Source organism: Ceratotherium simum, unplaced genomic scaffold (genome assembly GCF_057802395.1).
Source record: "Ceratotherium simum simum isolate JZ-2026a unplaced genomic scaffold, ASM5780239v1 HiC_scaffold_47, whole genome shotgun sequence".
Classification (NCBI taxonomy): domain Eukaryota; kingdom Metazoa; phylum Chordata; class Mammalia; order Perissodactyla; family Rhinocerotidae; genus Ceratotherium; species Ceratotherium simum.
The window spans coordinates 251,677-270,622 of NW_028261263.1; the positions used below are offsets into that span (position 1 = coordinate 251,677).

The 18,946-nt window shown below is 37.1% G+C and overlaps 1 protein-coding gene across 15 annotated transcripts in view; it reads right to left on the reverse strand.

The window, feature by feature from the left end:
- Window positions 1-5,619: 5,619 nt before the first annotated feature.
- LOC147911212 (uncharacterized) overlaps window positions 5,620-18,946 on the reverse strand; it is a 130,082-nt gene continuing 116,755 nt past the window's right edge. For 14 of the 15 annotated variants that reach the window (XR_015551420.1, XR_015551421.1, XR_015551417.1 and 11 more), the window contains one exon: window positions 7,284-9,492. The gene's annotated coding sequence lies outside the window, so the exon portion shown is untranslated. Of the gene's footprint in view, window positions 7,100-7,283; window positions 9,493-18,946 lie in introns of those variants that run through there. The other variant, XR_015551422.1, reaches the window with a different exon arrangement.

Here is an 18,946-nt window from a genome sequence, read left to right on the forward strand (position 1 = left end):
ATATCATCCTCCCTGAACACATCTTCTTATCCTTCTGTCTTGTTTCCTGAACCATTTCTGCTACATCTGTTCTCCTAACACATTGGGACTATTAATCCACCAACCCCTCTCTTTCTTCCTATATATCAGTTCCCTGTTTCATAATATTGTTCTGAATAAAGAAGGTAATGTGATATGGCAATAGTTCCTATTCAGACAAGACACTGAGGTAAGCATCTCCAGCTATTGAGAGAAGTAACCAAGAAGAGAGAGATAATGAGAAGAATAAAGACAAAAGGTGGATTTAACTGTCCTTTCCCCCAACCAATTGGTATTGAACTCCTCTATCAACAAGCCATCTGAGAAAGATGAAGACAAGACTCCTTGAGATGAAGAGAAACATTCACAAAAAGAATTTTGAACTTTGAATTCATGGGATATTTGTTCCCAAAGAGACTATTTTAAAATACAAGATTCAGTTATCTTTAATCAGCAAATTTATTTTACTATCCTTAGTGGAAATAGGAGATCCAGCTCAAGATGAGTTCAGGACTGAAAAATTCAGGTACACTTTTTTACTTTGAAGTCATTGTGTGTAATTCCAGCGTACCAATTACAGTCTGTTGTTATTAGTTTAGTCATTCTTTTACTAATACTCTGAACACAATTTCCCTGTTGTCCTTTAGTTACACCTCTCCCAACACCCTAATCCAGGACGTAGCCAACCATCTGTCTCTCCTGTGCAAGCTGTGGGGCTGATGGGAAAATTCACACATCTGAGATTAAAACCATTACAAACTAATTGGGACTTCAATCCTGCCCAGGAATCCTACTAGGTTTCTCTTGTCGACTCTCTCTCACCTCCTGTCATTTCTCTCTCTCCCAAGAGATTATCTCATTGCCTACATTTATCTATATATTTCACAGAGACTATAGAAGCCTTCAGAAGATAACCCAATGTTGCACCACCATACCCATAAGCCTACCTGAAATTGCTCTCTTCTTTTCCACTTTCTCTCCCATTACAATAGATGAGGTATTGTGGGAGGAGGTCATCAAGCGGTTGTGAACAACTGGTTGACCCATCAGCTGGACCAGCAATCGGAGGCTCCTTACTCCCTCCTCTGCCCTTGGGGTGTGTGTTCCGCCCACCATTCCCACACTAGGAGTCATTTCAAGGACACAGCCTTGAGAGAGTAATATGTTGCTGAGACCATCTGGACAGTATACATGACTGAACCCTGTTAAGGCCTCTATATAAACTTTCAAGATTCTGGTGGGCAGTTGCAGGTATCTACTTGTCTTGGGGCCTCCCAAGACAAGCCTCATATGTAAGATTCCTTGCTTATTAAAACTGCCACCTACCAATCTGGAGTAGTCTGCCTCTTTCTTCAGGCTCTCCCTGCCCTCTGCATATGGGGGCCAGTTTTGAGTTTCATCTGGGGATCTCCTGAGGTTGTGAACCAACAGGTATCTCCATTCTCCAAGAAAAGAAATATTTCGATTTCAAAGAAAACTCCCGAATACTAACCTAGCTTCTCCTTCTCTTCGTAGGCAATCCTCTTTAAGGAGTTTTTTATTCTTAATAGTCTTCAGTGCTCTCCTTTCCTTTCTCTCCTATCTTCTCTAATCTGAAAATCTGTCCCATCACACAATTGACAACCTCCCTGTGCTCTAGAACTTCAGGGACCAGGTATATGGCAACTGAGAAAAGTATCAACTTCTGTTTTGTTCTCATACAGCTGCCATAACCATCCACGGGAAACCTTACAAGTTGAAGAGCACAGCAAGAATGCCGAGTGTACATACATCTTGTACAATGACGGCTGCTTCTCTCCCCACACCTCCACTCTCCATGCATCCAACTTCTCCTCATTCCCCAACTCCTGCAAAATTTCCTTTGTGCTGATACAAGAACTTTCTTACTTGACTGTTGTCTTCATTGTGTTGTGGTTCTTCTCATCCACATATCCTTACCGTGATGGAAGACTACGTCTTCACACTTGGCAGAGTTCCAACATCAGACTTTGTGGGCCAAGCTATAATTTTGACTAGGTCTTTAACTATCCAAAAATGGGAATATTACCTGAAAAACATGTTAACTTGTGAATTTTACCTAGTCATAGATTAAATACAATTCATTTAAGTCACACGTTTACAACGCTTACACATTGCACCACAGAGATCACCTCTCACTAGGGTCACCACCAACAAGCGTGTTCTAAATCCAGAAGGAACTTTTATTATTATTACTTGACTTTACAGAGGTATTTGACACAGTTCATTACGTGTTCTTATATACTCGTCATTTTACAAGCAAACAAAACACCTCAATTCTGTGACCATGTGACCACACCCTCCCCTGACATTCTCCTCTGTCCTAAGCCACTCTTTTCAGGCTCCTTTCTCAGCTCTTCCTCCTCAATTTGACTATTAATATTTGATTTGTACACGGCTCTAAAGTAAACCTCGTTTTCTTCTCACTCTGTGTTTGGAGTGTCTCACTCCGTCCACAGGCTTTAATTTTTATCTATGCATTGATTATTCCCAAATGTTTTATCTATAGCCCAAATAACTTTTCTGAGCTCAGATCCACACACAGACATCTAAAATTCACGATATGCAAAATCAAACTCATCATTCCCCCCTTCCCCTCCAAAAACAGACTTCTCCATTATTCTTTATTTCAGTTATAGCACTAGCCTTTACCTAACTGTTAAGCCAGAAATCTGAGGTACTGTATTATGAATACATGTGTGTATCTGAGAACATAAAATAGATTTCTTGAGTTGCATTCAGAAAAATGTTTGAAGGCCAAATTTAACATATAAAGTGCTTAGGAAAGTGTCTGACACACAGTAACTATTGTAAAATGTTAGTAATTATTTTAACTATTGTCATTAACCCCTCATTCTTCTTCACTGTCTCTTCACAGCCAATGCATCACCAAATCTTCTTGTTTTATTTCATAAACATACCTTTATCTCATCTACTTTCCTCCAAGCCTTCTGCACTGGCCTACTCTAAACTGCTATGTCTCTCACCCAGCCCACTATAACAGCCCCCTAACTGCTCTTCTGATGCCCACTCTTGCCCCTCCTCAGATTCTTCCCCATCCGGCCTCCAGGTTGACCTGTTCGTGAAACCAATGTGATCCAGTCCACACCTCTCCCTCCTTCATTAGCATCCTTCAAAAAATTCATTATTAATATGGTCTATATAGCTTCGGTTTATATGCATATCGATTCACTCATCACTCTCCCACTCTGCCAATATAGTCCAGCTATACCGTCCCTTCTCTCGGTTTCCTGATCTCACCAAATTCCTTTCCAATTCTGGGCTGCTGCACCTCTGTTTTCTCTGCCTAGAATACAAGCGTACACTGCGACCCATCCCCTACTTTTTGCATAACTACGTTCTACTTATTTTCTTAGTCTAAGTTTATAGTTTAAAGTTTACATTTTCCAGGAAGCTTTACCTGATATCTTTCAATTAGTAAATTCCAAACCATACATCATGGCCCACAGTGTGTTATGGAATCAACTCAGTGTATCTATAACCAGTATTTTTCAGAAAGTGTTACGCTATGGTGTGAATTGGGAGGGGTGGGATGGATAGGATGGATACATAACGCATTACATGCAGTTAAGGTAAAGTGCTATTTTATAAATTTGTGTGTGTGTGTTGGTGATGAAAGAGAGTATATTTTTCTCACTGATTCACATTCAAAAATAAGTTTAAAAGCACAAGTTTGAAAACCACTCTTCTAAGTGATGTTCATCATTTATGTCTTTTTATAACACCAGTGTTTGCCTTTTAGTAAAATGAACACACTCAGGCTGTTATCTGTACATATCTGCAGCAGAAGTGTTTGTCTTACATAAAATTTAGGAAGTAAAGTATGCTAAGACTTAACCTCCATTAAATAATGTGTCAAAACATAACCTCCATTAAATAATAGATTATTTTCTAAAGTTGGGCCCTCATCACTGAGGGTTTCTTTTTTCAGCACCTATCATAAAGCCATAAAATGAGGAACATAAGGATGGATCTTTTGCTACAGGTGCTGCTACCCCTGCTAATTTCAGGTTCAGCAACCACATAAACCCGGGCCGGCAGGCAGACATGCCAGAGTTCCAATGCCTTCTCTGTTGGCTGCCAGTTTAAAACTTTTTGCAAGTTATATAACTCTTTGAAGTTTTTTGTTTCCTCATCTATTTTTTGGAGATGACACTCTGCCTTATTGAGTTATAAATGTTAAATGGGACAACATGCGCTTAGAATAGTGTCTTTCAAGCGTCAGGCCTTTAATAAATGTTGGTTCCATTCCTCTTCTCTATTTCTTTTCCTTCTCCAATCCCTAGATGTTGTTCCTTTTCTAAGTACAGTCAGCATCCTGAGACTACTGGCTTGGTCTCCTGACAATGGCTTTTCTAACATATAATATGTGATCCTATTTCACACTTATTTGCTAATGTAATTGTAATGTAATCAAATTAACTTCAATTACAATATAAGCCAAACTAATGGCATCATGAAGTTTTTAATTTTTTTCATCTTATTCATATTCTCTTCTATTCTCCTATTTATAGCTGAGCAGGCCACCTGTTTGGACAATCTCTCTCAGTGATTCTACGATTCACATTCAAATATTCCAAGTCAGGTGTGGAGATTTGGAATCTCTTCTGTATAAATCGGACTGTTTGCTATACAGTGTAGGTGTGCTGTCACTTTCTAGCAGATTATGCCCATGGGTTGAGGGAAAATAAAGTATGTCTCAAAAGGAAGATCTTATTATGGCTCCACCAAAATGTGCTTTATGAAATAACTGAAATGGACATCATGATTTGATTGACCTAACAAAAGTTACTATTTTACTCATCCTCAGTTCAGGACTAAAGAATCTATCATCATTTCTTAGAGTGTCCATGAAATTCTATACAGATAACCTATTAAAGAAATAAGATGAGGAAAAAAAGATAGATATTTAACAACTCAATGGAAGTTGTAAGACAAGAAGCATTTCAAATACTAATAAAAGTCTCATTAAAATAACGATAACTGTAGTTAGTAATTTAAGGAAAGTGGGATTGAAAAAGCTTGATTCTCTTCTGTACACCTGGTTGCATTGATTTCACATGTCCCTCAACGTGGAAGACATACAGAAGAAATGAACAAAAGTGAATTAACCACAACTAATTCCCAAAATATCCCCAGAAATTCATATTAAAGCCTCAAGCATCAATACTAATTCTTTAAAGTTTGTTTCTTGCCTTTTAAATAAAACTCTCTTCATCCAGACATGCCTGTTTCTGGATGTCAAAAAGAAAAAGAAAATTGAACATAATAGTTTTAAGAGACATAACTTTGAAAGCAGCATCATCTTTTGAGCAATCTACTCCTCAATTTGTAACAACTCTGATTTTCTAAATGTGCTTATTTCATAAGATGTTGAAACATTTCTAAAGCCTGGTAACAATATTTATTCAAGTCTACATAGTCTTTATTTTAGAAAGTGTTAAGCAGTTTGCTCTTGAACAAGGTCACGCATTTTAAAAGCTGCTGTATAGAGAATATGTAATAAGCATAACCACAATTTCTCTTTATGTTAGACATATTCATAAATAAAACAATGCTTCATAATTTAAAGTATCTTCATTTTATTATTATTATTTGTTATATGTTATCACCAACAAATTCATGTGGGGTCTGGAATCCTCACTTTTTATAAGAAAAATATAAAGAGATATTCCTTGAGTGATTTTCCTAAGAGAGAAAACAAATCCTGGTCTCAATTTTTTAAGTCTGTGGTAACTAAGTAGGTGTCTGCTCTGTGAACTGAATACAGAATTCAGGTTTCTATAAACAAAAAGTTCTGTTAGAATTAGAAAAAAAAATTATGGTATTATTTCTAAGTTGACTTGCTAAATCGTTGTCATTATACACCTCCATCTGACTCATCTATCTTACGTACTTTATTTCAGTTTTCTCCTAAGTTCTGTTATCTAACTCCAGAAATCAGAAAGAGGCACCAGAATCATAATTCTAGATAGAAATTTGACAAAATTCTCTTTTGTAAAAATATTGAATTTGAATATATATATATATATATTCTATGTCTTTTATCTAATCCCAGGAACTGAAAATTCACTGGAAAATCTCTTAATTTGTGAAAGACTGCATCCAGTTACACAAAACGAAAACATCGGTTTTGCTAAGTTTTGAATTAAATTTTCCCAGTGAAAAACTAAACTAATCAAGAGTGAATTTTTTTAATGATTTTTGCCACAATTCCTCATTTGGGGAATAAAAATCAGGTCTCTGAAATTTATACTTTAAAAACTATAATATGTCTGGGGCCAGCCCGGTGGCGCAAGTGGTTAAGTGCATGCACTCCGCTGTGGCTACCCAGGGTTCGCTGGTTTGGATCATGGGCGCTCACCAACGCACAGCTTGGCAGGCCATGCTGTGGCGGCGTCCCATATAAAGTGGAGGAAGATGGGCACAGATGTTAGCCCAGGGTCAGTCTTCCTCAGCAGAATAAAAAAGGGGAGGATTGGCAGATGTTAGCACAGGGCTGATCTGCCTCACACACACACACACAAATATATATATATAATGTTTGAAAACTAATGATCAAACAATGTTTTTGTTTCCCAGATGTCTAACAGATAATTTTGGTTATTTTCTCTTGGGTCTGAACTGAACTATCTTTAACCACTATCAAAATTCTCACCTACTCCTTACACATCAATTATTAATATGGAAAGTAAAAAGGGGGAGAGAAAAACTAACATCATTGAAGTTTGTAACTAGGAAGTGGTCATTATGCTGAACATTTTATATTTCTTATTATATTTATTATATATTACAGAAAATAAAAATTAATCAAGTAATATGTAACAATAGTAGTTTTAAGTCATTTGCAAAGAATTAGAGTTTCACCTTAGATTTCTAAAACGTGATCTCTCTCTCAACATCACTTCCATCACCAGTGAAATATTTTGATGTTGTACTAGAATCATGTAACATAAGTCATCTTCACTTCTTGTCCTCAGTACCATTGAAATGTGTATATTTTAAATTATCTTTCAATTAATTTTGACTTGCAGCTTCTTTTCTATCATAATGAATTCAGAAAATTAATTAACTTGATGACAAGATATAAAAACAGCATTAGGCAAAAGGCCCTTATCTAAAACCATACAAGAAATAAAATGTCATCTGTCATTTCAATTCATTGTACCTTATCACTTAACTATCAAATGATATAGTTCTGACATTTAGAAAGACGATGTGCATAATAAATGTCAGGGCTTTTTTCCCTCCAAATACAACTTTATTTTCAAAAAGCATAACAACGAAATGCAGGCGTCATGTAATTTGTTCTTCTTTTCTCACGGTCAGCTTTGCCTAGAAACAAGCATCAGCCCAACCTGCTATCTGTTGCCTAGCAACCATCTGACAATTGTATGACTTAGATGACCTGGGTATATTTCTGACTGTTAACGCTTACACAACTGAGTTACTTAAACACTTACAAACTCTTAGGGTTCCCTGGTCAAGAATATTGAAATGAAATTTAATTTTAACCTGCAATTATTGAATTAGGTTGATTTTTCTTATTGAAGGAATTAAAGAATTAGAATAAACACGGTAAAGAGTTCTAAAAGCAGCAATAAATTATTTAAAAAAACATTGAATAATGGCTTGAATTTTCTCATCTAGTAGGCTTAAGAATAAAAAGTACACTGAGTATCTCTTGTAATTAAAGCCTCGGTTTCTACCTCTATCATCTAATTTATATGCATATATGTTTTTCCAAAATTTCAATGTCACAAAAAATTCTGAAAAATAAGATCATTGACATTAGTTCAGCTTTGTCAATAACAAACTTCTCCAGTGCTTAAAGCAAAAATTATAAAGCTAAACAAAGAGAAGTTAATCTGCCTGGCATTCAGGCAAACATATTAATCTCTAATATAAATATGAAGCAATAAAATTAAGGATTGCATCTGTTAAAAATAGTTAGACTTCTAAAAAATACATTTACTGCATATATTGTGTAAGCACTAGCAAATGAGGGATAAAGAGACAAAGAAGAAAAAGACTGAAAGTTTTTGCAAAACAGTGACATTTAAATAAGTACAATTTTCCCACTTCTTGAGGCTAAAAAGTACTCAAATGCTTTGCTGAACTCTCTGACAACACTGTGTCTTTAAAATGTTAATTACCACTTGTAGGAACCAAGTGTTTAAAGTTCTTCCAACAAATTGAAGTAATTATAAACAAAATAATTTTTATCACATTAGTCAAACTACTATTAAATTTTATATGGATTGCAGTAGGCAAACAAAAGTGTGTGTCTGTGTATATACAGTAATTAAGAACAAAACTAACTGGGTACTTGTATATTTAAATTTTAAAATTATTAATGCATAGGATATCTTCCTATTATAATTGAATAAATTCACTATAAAAATCAATTTATTAAACCCTGAAATAAAAAACAGACTCATTTGTAAATGGGCCAAATGTTTGCAATATTGGAAGATGGCCCCTACTCATTGCAGAGAAACACTGATTCTCCAGGGATAATTTATAATACAGTTGATTGGAAATGCTTCTATGAATATGTGAAGTATCACTTTAAAAACAATGAAATCAATTTGTATCATTCAGGCAATTTATAAAGTTGTAAATGTAATTCAATTGATGGTTTTTAACTCAATGATATATTTAACTCAATGAAATAGCTTAAATCGTAGAACTTGGAAGGTAATGGGAGAAAAATTAAGATAACCATATGTCCCAAGAGTTTTGCATCAAATGGAAAAAGAAAGGATGGTAATTAAAAGAAAAATCAGAATCAAATCAGGATATTTGTTGTTATTTTTATAGAGAGAAAAAAGAATATTCTCAAAGATAGAGATGAAGAATAAGGGCAATAACAATGAAGAAAAAGGCACCATTTATAGAATGAGAGGATGATTTTTGTGGAAGTAAATCTGAGAAAAGGAAGGAAAGGAAAGGTTCCCTAGAGACGGAAGAACATCATCTGGTGTTGGGATTAAGGAGTGAAAGTTAGGGACTCCATTTATATACCGAGGTGAACATTGGGAAGGGAGGAGTATAGAGATGTAAGGTAAGTTTCATCTTTGCATTTCTCTTTACCCGGACATAGGGAGCTGGGTCTTTTCTGACCTTCTTAAAGATGAAGGAAAGACAAACAACCCTCCCATTACAAATGCTCCAGTGCCGTCTGACCAGTCTGTCCAGGAAAGACCTCTTCTGCAGCAGTCATGGCCGTGTTCCAGCTCTGCCCTGGGTATGAAAGCCCACCTGTGGGAGGGCAAGGAGGCCAATGCAACTGGGAAGGAGCCAAGAGCAGTTGGAGTGTCTTCACACAATCTGGTGGAAATGCCATTAAATTGTCCCTGCCTTGTTGCCGCAAACATCATACACTCTGTGCTTGTGCAAATCCAAAGGACATAGAACAGGAGGACGCTGATCCTGTAGGACAAGAAGGGAAAAGAAATTAACTTGAATGGATACAGACTTTATTCCAGCTGTTTGAAAATTGAACAGTTATGACCATTGAATTTTGGTATCAGATAAACCCAGATGCCAGTGTAGGCTTTGCAACCTGTGTGAACTTGGGCAAGTTATGGAATCTTTATGAGACAAGATATTCATTGCCAATTAAAAAGACCAATACCTTATTAAAATAAAATGAAATGATGTACGTAAAGCACTTAGGATACTGCCTGGCACATATTAAGTGCTTGAAAATAAAGGGGAAAAAATGTGTAATTGGGGGCTACAGGACGGAACAGATATTTTGCACTTATAAACACGTTCACAGATATTCCCATGATATGTAAATAAGAAATACAAGACTTTCATTTCACATCCACTCTGTACTGAATTTGAGTATATTAACTCATTTATAGTCTCAAAACTCTTTGTGAAGTAAACACAATTACTGTCACTTACTAAATGAGAAGCCTGTGATTAAAATATTTTTTGTAACTTATCAAAGTTGGCTCATCTAGCAATTTTTAGAATCTGTTTTGTGCCAAGTACTTCTCTAGATGTTCAGTATACAGAAGTCAATAACTAAGGCAAAATGAAGGCTGCCAGCACTAGTCTTCTAACCTGGGTCTTGTTATTCCAAATCCTCTGTTCCTTTCATACGCTGCTTTCTAATTTGAAACAGCTAAATTGAATGCCCTTTTCCCTGGTGGTGAGCAACCAAGAGAATTCTAAGGTAGCCACAGTTTTAATCAGCATGAAATATCTAAACCACAGATCGAGTGGGTTTAGTGTATAAATCCCAGAGGAAAGTTAATGAAACCAGAATGTTGAATATTGTTACACATATATAGTCAGCCATAATTGGCCAACAGTAAATGTTGGTTTTATATAAGCAATCAAGCTAAAATAATTATATAGTTTTAATGTTAGTAAGGATTCAGCTTAAAGGTTAATAGAATAGCTCGTGCATTCAACGAATATTTATTGAACGATTCCTAAGTACCAAAGTGTAATTCCTAACTCCTAAATTAGGAATTACAGAGGTAAAGATGAGCAAGACTTAGAGTCCTGTATGGGATGTAAATAAGCAGGGAATGACCATGTAGTGTGGTATGGGCTATGATGGAGGAAAGCAGGGTGTTATGGAAGCAGATAAGAGAGTAAGAATGCAATCTCATCAGGACTTGGGGGCCACGGAAATTTTTCTTGAGAAAAGAGTATCCAGAATGAGACTAGAAGGGTGTGACAGTTAATTTTGTTTGTCGACTTGACTGTGCCACAGCGTGCCCAGATTTTTGGTTAGACATTATTCTGGGTGTGTCTATGAGGGTATTTGTGGATGAGATTAATGTTTGAATTGGTCGACTGAATAAAGCAGCTTGCTCTTCCCAGTGTGAGTGGGCCTCATCCAGTCCATTGAAGGCCTGAACAGAACAAAAGGGCAGAGTACAGGAGAAGTCACTCTCTCTGTCTGTCTTTGGTCTAGGACATTGGACTTCTGCCTTTGGACCCTGACTCCAGCTAGAACTTACACCATCAGCTCTCCTGGGTCTCCAGCTTACTGACTACAGATCTTGGAACTTCTCAGCATCCAAAATCATGTGAGCAAATTCCTTATAACAAATCGTGTGTGTGTGTGTGTGTGTGTGTGTGTGTGCGCGCGCGCGTCTGTGTGTGTATCCTATTCGTTCTGTTTCTCTGGAGAACCCTAACTAAGATAAAAAGTGAATCATAAAGATGGAGTAGAGAGAGAAGTGTCTCAGGGAAAGAAAACGGCAGGGCAGAATCGCTGAAGCAGGATAGTGAATGAGCTACTCCAGGAACCCGAAGAGGTTCAGTGGAGCTGTAGCAGGGAATGCTGGGAGGAAGAACACAGAGATGAGGCTGGAGAAGACAGCTGGAACAGGATCATAAAGGAAACTGTAACCCACGTTAAGGAGTTTTAACCTTAATTTTAGGGCAGGGAAATCCATCCACGTGTTTTAGGCATGGGAGTGAGGTGATATAAATAATGCTGTGCCTGCATTTTTATCTACACAAGAAACAGGCTAACCAAATAGCATGCTGTTGCAGTAAAATGGGTAAATGATGCTGATGGCCCAAAAAGTGGTAGGACTGTGGGGATGGAGAGAAGGAAATAGATTAAGGAGGCAGAATTCAGAAAATGCAGTGATTGACTGGACATGGAGGTTGTTTATGGAGAAGGAGGCATTTGGATGACACTGTTTTCTCAAAAAATAAGCAACTATATGAGTGGTGGTAACTTTCTTTAAGATTTGTGTGAAGGAAACAGTGAGTTCAGCTCTTCATAACTGTAGTTTAAATGCCTGTAGCAATGAACAGTAGGCAGTTGAGAATGCAGGCATGGAGTTCAGGAGAAAGTCTTGGGTTGACTGCATAGACCCAGAAGTCTTTGGGACATTGCAATTGAAGCCCTTGGGGGAATGAGATCCTCCCAGAGAAAGCACCCCCATAGCATTCTTGTGTTGTAAATTGACTGAATATTAAAAATATGTAGAAGAGTCAATAACTTCATATATGTGCTTTCCATTATTAATACAGCATTGCTAGTAAGGAGAGGATTTTATAGTAGACTGGAATCAAATGCTAAAAGTCATTGTGTGACAACAGCTCATATAGAAAGAAACAATTAGAGAAGGGAAGAGCCAGCATTGATAAGAAGATATAAGAAATTATTATAACTAGTGTTACTTAGAGCAGGAGAATGTTGATATCAAATAAGATATATTTTCAAAGAAAGCGCCAACCTGTTAACCTCATATAATTTAATGAACACACAAGTGGCCATGGTTTGTCTCATTTTCTTCATAATGCGTTTGAACAATGTATCTAGCCACCTGTATCGAAACATGACTACAAATTTTATCTCAAGGTGAAATCTGAAATTCCCATTTCAAAAAACTTCATATCATTCATGAAACAAAATTGCATCTTGATGGTAATCACACAGCAGATTTCATGCATCATGTTACATTCAATTACTGTTAAATTGGTCAAACACCAGTATGCACTATTAATACAATGAATCACTCAAAGGCCAAGTAGTGAATCTAAAAATATCAATATCATAACAATTCATTTCTGAATGCACTTTGCTCTTCAAAAATTTTCTTTCTTAAATACTATCCAAATAAGACAAATATAGTTTCTTTTTTTTTTTCCTTTCCAACTTTTCCTTATTATTTAATGATGTAGTTTTTCTTCCACTTTACCCTTTTTTCACTTTTCACCTTTAGGAACTCATCCTCCTGAGAAGGACATCAAAAAAAGCCAGTTCCTAGATAAGAGCATTCTCAGCATACATTTAGAGGAGAACAATATATATATGAGCAATTGGAAGCATAAAGAACTTTATTGGAGGGGCCGGCCCGGTGGTGCAAGAGGTTAAGTGCGCGCGCTCTGCTGCGGTGGCCCGGGGTTCGCCAGTTCGGATCCCGGGCGTGCACCCACGCACTGCTTGGCAAGCCATGCTGTGGCGGCGTCCCATATAAAGCGGAGGAAGATGTGCACGGATGTTAACCCAGGGCCAGTCTTCCTCGGCGAAAAAAGAGGAGGATTGGCAGATGTTAGCTCAGGGCTGATCTCCTCACACACACAAAAAAAGAACTTTATTGGAAATGGAGGCAGGAAATGTTGGGGTGGAAATATAAGGGTAATAATTTTAATAATGACTAATATTTGTTGAGTGATGTTATATGACAGACACTCTGCCAAATACTTTAAAATGCTAAAAATGCTAATTAAAACCAAAAATGTAAATAATAAAGCACGTGGTACAAAAGAAATGGTGGCCAGAAATAAAGAGAAAGGATATAATCTTTGTTGAACACCAACACTGTGCCAGAATCTTTGCACATATTACTAAATTTACTCTTCTCAGCAACCTTATTGGATGAAACTGAGATTCAAGATGGATCTGTTTGGCCACCGAATCCTCATGCTTTCCTCTGACTATGCTGCCTCTATCTGTGTCCTGTAGCCTCATGGAGGAGGGAGAGACCCTGGTCCTAGGGTCGCTCAAATTCATGCTGCTGGGGAAATTATCAAGAGAAAAAAAAAGGCTATGGAATTAAAAAGGAAGTTTGACTTAAAAAAATACAACAAACATGTCAGAACTGATGGTGTTTCTAAATAAAGGAAAACAAAAGAGGGCCTTGTCAATGGTACAGTCATTGGACACGCAAACTAAGAGCCAATGAGGAGTTTTCAGTAGTGAGAAATGAGGGGCTGCTGTTTTGAACAGAAAAGTAAATCTATTCACATAACTTGGGACATGGAAGTTCATCTTTTTTGACAAACAAGGGTCTTCAGAAGGAAAGCACCTAGAAGACACATTCTTAGTTAGCTACTTTCTAAAAGAGTAAAATTGTTAATGTTATGAAATACTGGACCTTTCAACACAATCTTTTTAAATGATATATTTTTTAAATGATCTGGGGGTAGTTTGAAATATGATATGTAACCATGGTTATTTTTAGTTGCATTTAAAGAGTAAATTATTGGAGAACTTGGCCTAAAATAAGAAAAAAATATCAGAGAAAGGCCAGATTTTACCTTGCATACATGCAGAAATAAACCACATAGCTATAATTCCAGGATTCCAGGGAAACAGGCCAAATCAGAGGGTCACAAACAGCCAATTTCTATTCCACAGATCAAGAAAAACTCAATCCTGAGATCTACTAAGTTGTGGAAGAATCTTTTAAGAGAAGACATGATTCTAACTCTATTTATTGTCACTGGATTTTTTAAAGATGCCCCATGGAATAAAAGTAGAGGCCAAGAACTCTCCTACAACAGATGTATACAGAAAAATGGCATTGAACATCGGGGCTAGGAAAAGAGATAATCAGTATTTCCTGTTAACGTCAGATATACAAGTCTGGAATTTTTGTCCGGGTATATTATTGAAAGGATATCTGGGAAAATACAGGCACTTTAATGAGTCATTATTCTTTCATTTGGGGGGGAAACAAAATTGTAACCCTAAACAGCATGTCTCTCATTCTAGTTAAAACAAGGTTGCCACTGGGATTTCATTTTAAACGACTATAAATTGACAAGTCAGAGGAGGAGATGAGAAACTGCTTGACTCTGATAGTGCAATGAGCTGGAGCACAATGTGACAGAAGCCCCGAAAGACAGGAGCGTTTGGAGTTGGTTCTCTCCGTTGACTTGTTAGCAAACATAAAAATCACGTCTGCACCACCGTCTGCTACCCCAGATACATCTGGTTGAAGAGAAGGAGGTCATTAATGGAGATACCATTAAATTGCAACATACTCTTTCATTATTCTATTAATTTCCCTTAAATTTGCAGGAATGTAATTCAGCTATCTTTAAACTTACAATCTTAATAAATATTAAAGACTTTTCAAAATGCAAACATAAAACTTGCCGTTTTTGTCAAAGTTGCCCTAGTTTGTTTTTCTTTAAATAAACACAAAGGAGAAAGTTACTTAAAATAGAGAACAGAATTTAAATAGCCATACCTCTCTACATCTGCAAATATCTAGACCTGCATATATTTTATATAATGAATTGATATTCACCCTAGCTTTTCCTTGTTTGAATATATTCCATGTTCCTTCCCCAACAGTTAATTCAAATGTCTAGAGTTTTACCGTTTTTGTAGAAAAGATCTCTTGACATTGTGCCTCTGACAGAATAACATGCAGAGCACACGCCCACGCACTCACACACAATGGATGTCAAAGAACATGACATGACAAAACCAAACAAAGCTTAATATCCTTTCGATAATTTCAAAATTTCAAACTCCATGGAATTTGCTGTGCTTCTGAGAGTTTAACCTTGTGAACTACAGCATGTTCTTTTTCTAATTATGTAAATTTTCAAATATATACAAATGTGAGAAAATAGTATAATGAATACACATTTTATCTACTATTTATCTTAACAAGTATTAACATTTACCAATCTCAGCATCTTTTAAAGTTATATGCCCTTATAAAAGAAAATAAACTCTGAACCACAAAGCAATAAAACTACTACTATATTTTACATTATTCATTATAATTTGGGTTTAACTGGATCCCATAAACCCAAGAGTTTAATATACTTCCCTTTCATTAAACTATTGGGTTTATAAGATCCAGTTTAAATCTAAATTTTATATGTACATAAAATTATATCTCCTCTACCCTCTTTCTTAAGAAAGAAACACCTAGTGGATGCTAACTTCAACTGGAAAACATAATATCAGAATTCTAGTTCTGGGTCTGTCGCAACAGATAAGATAAACATGTGCAAGTCAGTTAGGTATTACATTTTCTGGTATCAGTTTCCTCCTTTTCAGACATAAGAGGTTAAAATCACTTCTAGCTCTAAGATCTTGTGATTTCAAGAGAGTACACTTCAGTTGCATGCATACTGAAATTATCATTATCATTTCAGGTCTTGCTCTAATTTACATGGCTTTACTACAAAATGTTGATTTTTCTTTTGTTAAAAGATGCCGATTTAGGGCCGGCCCCGTGGCTTGGCAGTTAAGTGCACGCGCTCTGCTGCTGGCGGCCTGGGTTCGGATCCCGGGCGAGCACCGACGCACTGCTTCTCCGGCCATGCTGGGGCCGCGTCCCACATACAGCAACTGGAATGGATGTGCAACTACGACATAAAACTATCTACTGGGGCTTTGGGGGAAAAATAAATAAATAAAATCTTTAAAAAAAAAAAAGATGCCGATTTAAATCATTCAAGTGTGCAGGATGTATGTTCGACTAAAGGCAAACTTAAGTGATAAGCAGGAAATATGTTGTATACCCCATTAGAAATTAAATCTTTTTTATTATTCTTATTTTTTCAGTATGTTATAAGGAGAATTTCACAAATGTCATAATTTTTGCAAATTCTTCCATCAGTAGTATGAGACTGCAAAAGAATATGTAAAAGAGTAAGATTGAAATTCATGACATGAAACAAACATTGAGTAAATGTTCACAAATCTAAGGACAGTAAAGAGCATTCTCCCCAGATTAAAAGGAAAGACTTTAACTCTGAAGACCCCATTGCAGCTCAGAACTGGATAGGAGTTTGTAGTAGTTTTCTATATTGCGGTAACCACAAATTTAGTGGCTTAAAACAACATGTATTTATTATCTTATAGTTCTCTAGGTCAAAAGACTGACATGGATCTCACAGTGCTAAAATCAAGGTGTCCACAGGCCTGCCTTCCTTTCTGTAGGCTCTAGGGGAGAATCCATTTCCTGCTCATTTTGGTGTTGGCAGAATTCAGTTCCATGCGGTTGTAGGACTGAAGACTTCAAGTCCTTCTGGCTGTCAACATCTGGGGCCATCATTAGCCCCTGGAGGCCTCTCTCCAGTATTTGCATATAAGCCACTACATCTCAGAACCAACAATGGGGTGTCAAGTCCTTCTCACACAGCCATCTCTTTCTTAATCAACCACAGAAGGTTCTCTGATTTTTAAGAACTCATATGCTAAGATTGGGCACACCTGGATAATCTCCCTATCTCAAGGTCCATAACCTTGATCTGCAATGTAAAATAATACATTCAGAGTTTACGGGGATTATGGCATGGACATCTTTGAGGAGCCATTATTCCACATACCACAGAATTACATCTTCAAAAACAACAGTAATTGGCCTGCTCTCCAAATTCCAAACTCAGGAAGAGCACCCTGCATTGCACACAAAACTTAAAATAGCCTCCCATAATGCTGAGCCTCCAAAGATTATAAAGAACAAATTAGGAAAAATTCTCTTTTCATGGAGAGATTTCCATTCATTCATTTGTCTGTTTATTTGTTCATTTATTCATCCATCTAGTAAATGTTTATTATGTGCCAGGCACTATACCAGGTGGTAAGGAAATACCTATAAATGAAACAGACATCATTCATCTGCCGTGGAACTTAAGTCTAGTGGTTGGTACACGCATGAGACAAATAACCATATAAATTCAAGTCCTGCGAGTAGGTGCTGTGAAGAAAACCATACTGTGGTTTCATTAGGGCCTGCTGCAGAGAGCTGACATAGCACGTGCTGGCGAGGAGAGCATCCCTGGGGAGGCAACCTTACGCTAAGAAATGGAAGATAAGCAGGAGTTTGCATGAAAGGTTGCTGGCCAGAGGAGTAGAGAAGCTGAGGAGAAGAAGAACGCATGCAAGACAAAGAGAACAGCGTGTGAGCAGGCTCTGAGGGGTGAAGGAGCATTGCCTATTTCAGGAATAAGTAAAGGACAAGAGAGAGAATACAAAGACCAGGCCTCCCTTAATATCTGCAGAGTCCAGGGAAGAGCACCAGTGCAGGCTCCTGACTATCACCTCCCTCCACCCCGGACCCATCATGCCCTTTGCAGGCTTCACACACATATATATGGACACCCCAGGCTACATGTCCAAATTTTTTCCACTGTCCTCCAAACAGCTACCTCTTGACCGATTATTGGGCAGAGGGGTGCACACACTGGTGACTTGACCAGTCATTGAAAAAACATACTTGGGAAAGAAGCCCCTAAAGACCTTAGAAGTGAGCTGGGTCCATTAGCTCAGAGAATTCTGGGGTCCTGGGAGGAGTGCAGCGTTCAACGTGGGAGCGTCCCTTGACCCTGCAGATTCCTCGCCCCATGAGGAGGGGAAAGGCTGAAGCAAAGCCATCATATATAATGCACATCAAAACTCTTGCAAATGCCAAGGTTAAATTTGGAACGCTATTAGCATTTTTCTGTTTTCATAAAGGGTAACTTCAATAAGGAAAACTTTCACTGTCAATACTGAATGTGAAATGTTAATTTGCTAAATCGAAGTTTTACTTTATCGGTTAATGATAAGGATTTTTTTTTTTCTGGAGTAGATGCTTATTAAATGGCTATTGATTGATTTGTTGATTAATGAAAATAAAAGAGACGTGAGGCTGCATGAAGATAGTAGACTAAGCACTATGCACTGGTAAGGGGTATGTATCATGACCTGGTAACCTCTGTATTGCCATAGTAGCTATTAGAGACCCCAGCAGGTAATACACAAGTAATAAATGTATGTCAAATACAATTGACAAACTATCCAACCAAAGGCAATTTTTCCCATTTCAATGCACTGTATTCAGAGGAAATTGCCTAGATACTAAGTATAGAATCATATAATCTTAAGTTTAGAGTCATCTGCTTTCAGCATAGGAATCTCTTCTGCAGCTTCCTCTGGTTCTAAGGTCTTGCCTGTATCATCCCTTCACTTTGTCCCCCAAAGCTTCATTGTCTCCAGCTGATTTTAGCCTCCAAATCCCATAACTTTTTCTGTTTAAATGAATTCACACTAATTTCATATTGATAATTCTAAAAATTATTTAACCTTATAGAAAACAGAAAGATATATGTGAACACTGTCAAATTAGAGATCCTGATTTAATTACTCACACAATTCTCT